This window comes from Raphanus sativus, chromosome 3, assembly GCF_000801105.2.
Source record: "Raphanus sativus cultivar WK10039 chromosome 3, ASM80110v3, whole genome shotgun sequence".
In the NCBI taxonomy this organism is placed as follows: Eukaryota; Viridiplantae; Streptophyta; class Magnoliopsida; order Brassicales; family Brassicaceae; genus Raphanus; species Raphanus sativus.
The window spans coordinates 2,695,119-2,702,256 of NC_079513.1; the positions used below are offsets into that span (position 1 = coordinate 2,695,119).

The 7,138-nt window shown below is 30.5% G+C and overlaps 1 pseudogene; it reads right to left on the reverse strand.

The window, feature by feature from the left end:
- Window positions 1-2,457: 2,457 nt before the first annotated feature.
- On the reverse strand, window positions 2,458-5,331 carry LOC108830364 (putative cysteine-rich receptor-like protein kinase 39; annotated as a pseudogene).
- Between the last annotated feature and the right edge of the window lie 1,807 nt (window positions 5,332-7,138).

A 7,138-nucleotide genomic window follows, 5' to 3' on the forward strand; every position in this document is an offset into this window, starting at 1 on the left:
TGATATATTGAAATTTAAATAAAACATTATTCAAAAATAAAAATTTACGAACTAAAATATATGATTGTTAGATAAAATTTTAATTTGCATTCAAATGGATTGTCTATGTGAATGTCTATTTGAACACTGTCTTTTTAAGACATAAGTTTTCTAAATCGTTATTCATTATGGAAATTAAATACTGTCTTTCATAACATTTATACTATTATTTGCGAAGTGATTTTTCGCAACGGAACTCTCACGTTAAAAGTCAGAGCAGTTAATATCGTTTATACCCTTAATGAATAAAATTTATAAATTACTTAAAAAACGAATTTAAATGATTATATTAGATAAATGATCAAAATTAATAATTAATAATAATAATAATTATCCAAAATCCATAAATATATATTTTAAAATAAAAAGATAATGATCATATATATATATATATATATATATATATATATATATATATATTGTGATTATCCGAAATATCTTTTAATAAAACTTAAAAATTAAAAAAAAACAGAAATACATAACTAAATAATAATCAATTAATATTATTACTTTTATATAATTAAAAAGATAATATTGAGTGATTTCTAATTTTTATTAATAATGAATATAGTATACATAATAATTTTCAAGACAAAATTAAAATTATTACTTTTATATAATTGAAAATAATATTGAGTGATTTCGAAAATTTATTTATTAATAATTAATATAATATACATAAGAATTTCCAAGAAAAAATCATAATACATAAGAATAGTCAAATGAAAAAAATACGGATTTACCATTATAATATTTTAATTAGTAATTATTGTATTAATAAGTAACTATAAAATGTATATGCCCGCATATGCGGACGAAACACCTAGTTCCATTTATTTTAAATTAGATATCGTTTAAAATTTTTATAATAATTTTTTAAAATAGTTAATTATTGTTATTTTCATATTTAACTATTAGAATTTTATTATATTAATTGTTTATCGTTATTTCATTAAGGTAAAAATAAACTAATAGAAAATCGGATTAAAATCATAAAATATCATAAACTCTTGTAACAGAAATTTAACTTTACTATATTTGACAGCTCTATTTCTAAGGGAAATCTATGACACTTTAACTCCATTGGAAATTTCTAAGTTGGCTGCTTGACGACTTAACTCCATTCAGATCTACTTGCCTATACTAACTCCATTGTATATTTCCAAGTTGGCTGAATTGACTCCATTCAGATCTACTTGTCTACTAACTCCCTTTGAAATTTTCAAATTGGCTGCTTAACTAGTTGACTCTGCTCAGATCAACTTGTCAATATTGTTTGGAAAAGGAAACGACGTTGTTTTACAAGTGTTGAACTTTGGATGACACTACTTCAGTGTTTATCCTGCATGGCCTAGGTGGACGCGTGAAATTTCCATGTTCATTGCATTTCACTTGAGTAATTGAGGGAAGAAAAGTCTTTATCTTGCTCCTTTTTCTATTTTTGTCTGATCGTCATATAAGATCTTTTTTGGTATAATACGTCATTGGATCAGCCGTTAATTATTAATAAAGATGGACAAATCTGCTCTCTTATTCACCTTGTTATATCGTGTACCCTTCCTTTTTCTTAGCTATCAAAAGTCTTTATCTTGCCATTTTTAGCGTTGAGAACTTCAATTACCGATCTTTGAATGGGCATGACTCATGGAGATAACAAAAGACAATTGTAAATCAAATCTTGATAAATAATACTCCTTTTTCATAAAAATGTCGTTTTGACAACTTTTCTTTTTACATAAAATATGATTTTATAATTTTTAAAGTAATTTGTATGTATTTTAATATTAATAATAATTGTAAAATAGCATGGGACCTTGTGGTTGAGAGGTAAACTAACAGATCTGAAACGCCAATGCATTTCAATTTCGATTCACCTGCTGTGTAGAACTAAATTATATTGTTCATCGGCATCTATACAAAGAAAGTCTCTTTGTGGGCGACACTTCCCTTTGAGAATTATTTGAGGTATTCCATACGTCCAAGATACCCTCAGATTAGTCATATTTTTTTGTAAATATTATTTTTTTATAAATTATTTTATTTATTTCAAAAATTATTGATTAAATAAATATAATTATTAATGACATATATTAATGAATTTAAATTATTTCTTTAATTTATGCAAAAAAGGCAAAATAACATTTTTATGTCAAATGTCAAAAGTATCATATAGTTTTTATTAAGGTTTCTAGAACTTAGGATTGTATTTATTCATACTTTTTACAACTCACTTTCTCAGTTCAATACAATTAGAATATTTGTTATACCTTTAAACAACATATTCTCTCTCTGATATTGATGTTCTAAATTTTGTTGTTGTACTTAAAAGGTTAATGTTTTAGATTTCAATTAATGTATTTTTTTCAAAATTAAAACATAAATTTAAATATAAAAATATAAAATTGATTTTATTGGAAATCAAATAAACTTTAAATTCATTAAAAGTGAAATTAAAAAATAATAACAAAACAATGTTTAATTCCTATTAATACAACAACAACATTATAAGAGGAAATATAATTTAGTAACATATAACTCAACGAGAACTCAACTCCGTGAAAGCATTGCTCATGGACATTGTACCATCTTCAGACTGAGGATGACTTTCTGTGAAAGCAGGAGCCTTAGGTAATGGAATGTTGATGGTCTCACTTCCAAACCAAACCATTACAGAGCTCATTGTTGGTCTATTTGTTGGGTTCTCTTGAACACACAACAAACCAGTCTGGATCAATTTAATAATCTCGACACTTGAATTTTTACCAATATAGGATCAATTATAACCTCAGGCCTTCCTTCAGTCCATCTCTTCCATGCCTGGACCAAAAGAAAAGTTACATTTTTACTTTCTACATAGTTTGAAGATACGTGAAGATTGATATGTCGAGAAACTTACAAAAGCTGCAATTCCTTCTCTTTCAAAGCTATTATTTCTGTGACCACTTATCATTTCTAGAAGCACAATACCGAAGCTATATACATCAGATTTGGCTGAGATTTGCCCGTGATTCAAGTATTCCGGAGCCATATATCCACTGCATATATGAAACTAATATATAACGTTAGTTGATGGTGAACACATTTACATGTCTTCAGAGCTGATTGATATGTTTTTACCGGGTTCCAGCTATTCGTTTTGTTTCAGCTTGAGTTTCATCGGTTTCAAACAGCCTCGCTGTCTCAAAATCTGCAACTTTTGGATTCATCTCTGCATCTAAAAGGATGTTGCTTGCCTTCAAGTCCCGGTGAATAATTTTTAGCTGAGAATCTTCATGGAGATAAACAAGACCTCGAGCAATGCCTTCTATAATTTTAAACCTCACTTCCCACGTAAGAAGTGAACGCTTTTCCTCATCTGCAGATTTATAAGAAACACTTTTGTTGCTAAGAGTTTCTAAAAACTATAGAAAATGCAGCTGTCTCTCACAAAGCCTGTCCTATCCAAAATTATTTTAGGATATAAAAAAATCTTTTATAATTTTATATAATAGTACTTTTTATCTTTTATAATTCATTTAATATTTTTACTGTTAAATATTTTCCAGATTTTTTTAGTGTATTGTATATCAGAGAATGTAAATCATAAATTGATTTATAAGTGTTTTTTTACTTATGGCTCTTGTATACGATGGAACTCTATTAGAATGTTTCATATAAATGGGTTCTGTTCCGGCAATGGTCTTCCGAAGTCTTACCAAAGATAAAGCGGTCAAGACTTGAGTGGGAGAGAAACTCGTAGACAAGAATCTCTTCATCTCCTTCATTGCAGAAACCAAGCAGCTTAACCAGATTCTTATGCTGTAGTCTTGTCAAGAGTAAAACCTCATTCCTAAACTCTATATCTCCTCCTGCACCTCTGGTTAATCTCTTCACAGCTATCTCTTTCCCGTTAAGTAGTGTCCCCTGAAACCGGTACGTTTTCAAGATTTGTTACTCATCCAAGACCAAGATCTCAATAATAGAAAAGATGTTTTAAAAAATATATTTATTTTATCTAATTCGAAACCAATTTTTGTTTATTTATTTTATTAATGTACCAAATATTAATTTATAGAAATTATACTATACTACCTTATAGACAGTTCCGAATCCACCTTGCCCAAGCTTATTTTCAGACGAAAAGTCAGCCGTTGCCAATAAGATGATATCGAGATTGAACCGTAACATAAGTTGACTATCTGAATCAGAGTATTCTGCACAACCAACTAAAATGAAAAAAAAATAAGTCATCAGGAAGCTTGACTGGAGCAAGAAACAAGGTGCACTTACCATTTATTCCGTTGTTTAATTCTATCTTCCAAGCCTTCACTTTATAGAAACCAATAAATACCAAAAGATTGAAGAAAGTAAAAACCACAATTATCGTGATAATTCCCCAATGCAGGCTTCTTCCTGAAATTACTAAACCCATGTTAGTCTAATAATCTCTTTATTATATATTACAACATATGTCTTACCTTTTTTATCTGGTATAGAGCTCCCTTTTTCCTGAGGCTGAGGTCGAGGAAGTGCTAGAACTCTTGTAACATTATCAAAAACACCATGGAAAGAAAATAGATCCCACCTGAATAAACAGCTCGGGCGACTAACCATGCCCCCTGTTCTTCCCGGAAACTGTTCTCTAAAGTATTTCAGACAAACTTCCAAACATTGCTTGCAATCTTGGGAAGTTATGTCTGGCGTGCATTGCGCCAGCATGTAAACATTCGGAAACGCTGTGAACTCGGCTTTAACGGCACTATAGTACTTGTGTACAGAGGATGTATCAGGTTTTGTGGCAGCCTCGAGGGTCATATTAACGGTGTATTCCCACTGTTGCCTGAAAAGGGTCATGTTTATAGATGGCCCGATATGATCTGGACTTATCCCTGTAACAGGAGGACTAAGCTCGAGGTTCCCAAAAGAGTGGTTTGACGAACGTAGAAGACAAGAAACACGGTCTTCATCGTCACTGCCCCATATGAACGAATCCATGATGTTTGGACAATCCCTTTGTGTTTCCAGGGTCATTCTTTCGAGACAACTGAGACAAGCTTTTGGCCTGAAGCCTCTTGCGCAGAGGCCAAGAGCATAGACTTTGTTGGGATATTGGCCGAGTGAAGCGTTGTAGAATCCGCCGTTAGTGAGGACTTTATTAGTAAGATTAGAGAAGAGATTGCGGCGGTTCTGAGCGTAGCTGCTGTTGCTGGCTAAGCTTCCATAACACTTGACGCCATTTACAACTTGGAGGGTTTGAAGGAAAAAGAGAAGAGAAGAAGCGAGGATGATCATCAAAGCTGGGATTTTCCCCATATTCTTATGTACTATAGCAAATTTTTTTTTATTTAAGTTAGCAAATGTTTTCTTTTCTTGTACTTCTACGTTAAAAATTGTTATATTTGTAGGTCTCTTTCTTTATTCCATTCCATGGTAGGGTGAGAAGATGTGGTGTGTATTTTAATGATGAAAGTTTGTGTTGATTATTTAAACATAACGGATATAATTTAGGGAAGTTTACTAAAATGACACAAATAGATTGTGTAATTACTAGAGTACTCTTATTTTTTTGAAAATTATTAGAATATTTTTATGGTTGAAATTGTCTTTGAATATAGTTGTAACAAAAAAACGTTTTTACGATTTGATCAACGGCAGATTTGTTTAAAAAAATAATTCTGTCGAGTAATAAATATATTTATAAAATCTGTGTAGAAAAAAATATACCTTTAAAGTGATGTCAGACTTTTTAAAACACGTCAGATTTATTTACACAGCAGAGTTAATTGTCCTATTTGATCAGAAAACAGTTTTTTTAAAAATATGTATGTCGAATGAGATAGGAGATTTGTTAGAAATAATAGATTTATGTGATCAACTTATTTTCTTATGGACCGATTTATTTTTTATATTAGACTTATTTTTTTACGTCAGATTTCTATATTCGATTTAAAATTGTTGGCAGACTTTTTTTTTAATGTAGTGGCAGATTTTTTAATTTATGTTGTAGCAGATTTATTGACGAAAATCTTGGTTTATGTAAACCAGTTTTAATTTCGACCCGGTTTACTAATAATTCCGAATTTGGTTTATTTTTAAGTTAATTAAACTCAGACTCTTTTCTTTATTTTTTCTATGGTTGTTTAATAATCACTTGTTTCAATCCTTATGCTCTTTTCTTTCTTTTTTTAACGGTTGTTTAATAATCACTTGTTTCAATCCTTATTGATTGGAGAAACGTATATCACAACATTCTCTCGTCTGTGGAAAGTTGAAAATTGACGATAAGAAGATTTTGTGAAAATCATATATGAATGATTACGGAGTTGATTTCACTGAACGCGAGCTGTCCTACCTTTTGCCAAACATAATATGTTTAAAGAAAACCTTGACTATTTAATCATCTTCTTGTTCATATTAGATGCCTAATCAAAATAATTCAAGCTTGTGGGTTTGAGGAATAACCGAGAATGAGATAGGATATAACGTTCGTTAGTCAGTTTGTTTTGTTTCTTATCAGTTTGTTTTGGTAAGATATAGCTAGATCGTTTTCATGATTGATAAACAAATATAAATCTGTGTCAATTTCGTCGATTTAAAAACCTACACAAATCGGAGCTAGGGTTTGTCTTGAACGACAGGAACGATGGCGACTTGACGAGGAGAGGACGAAATCGAAGTCGGCTGTGACGGAGGAGTTGTTGTCGGAGTGGGATAGGGACGACGGAAACTGTCGATGGAGAATGTTTTGACTCTGGTTTTGTGGATCTTGTAAGAGAGACCCGACAAACGAAGCTTTCTATTACCCTTTTTTTTTTTTTTTTTTTTTTTTTTTTTTTTTTTTTTCAATGGCAAACTTGTGGTTAATCAAGTTAGACATGGGCTTTTAGTAAATTTGCTTATATCTCAATTTAGTCTAGTAATTAAAATTTAATATGAGTCATTCTAGGTATTTCTCTATAATTTATTCTTTTATGGACATTGTTGGGAATAAAATAATTTAGGAAAATTTTTACCGGTTAAGAGCAGGATAAGTAAAAGTCTTCCTGAAAATAAGATATAATTGTGGTCGGATGATAAAGAAGCGGGCTGAGACGCTAACACGTTTCAGGTTCAACTCATT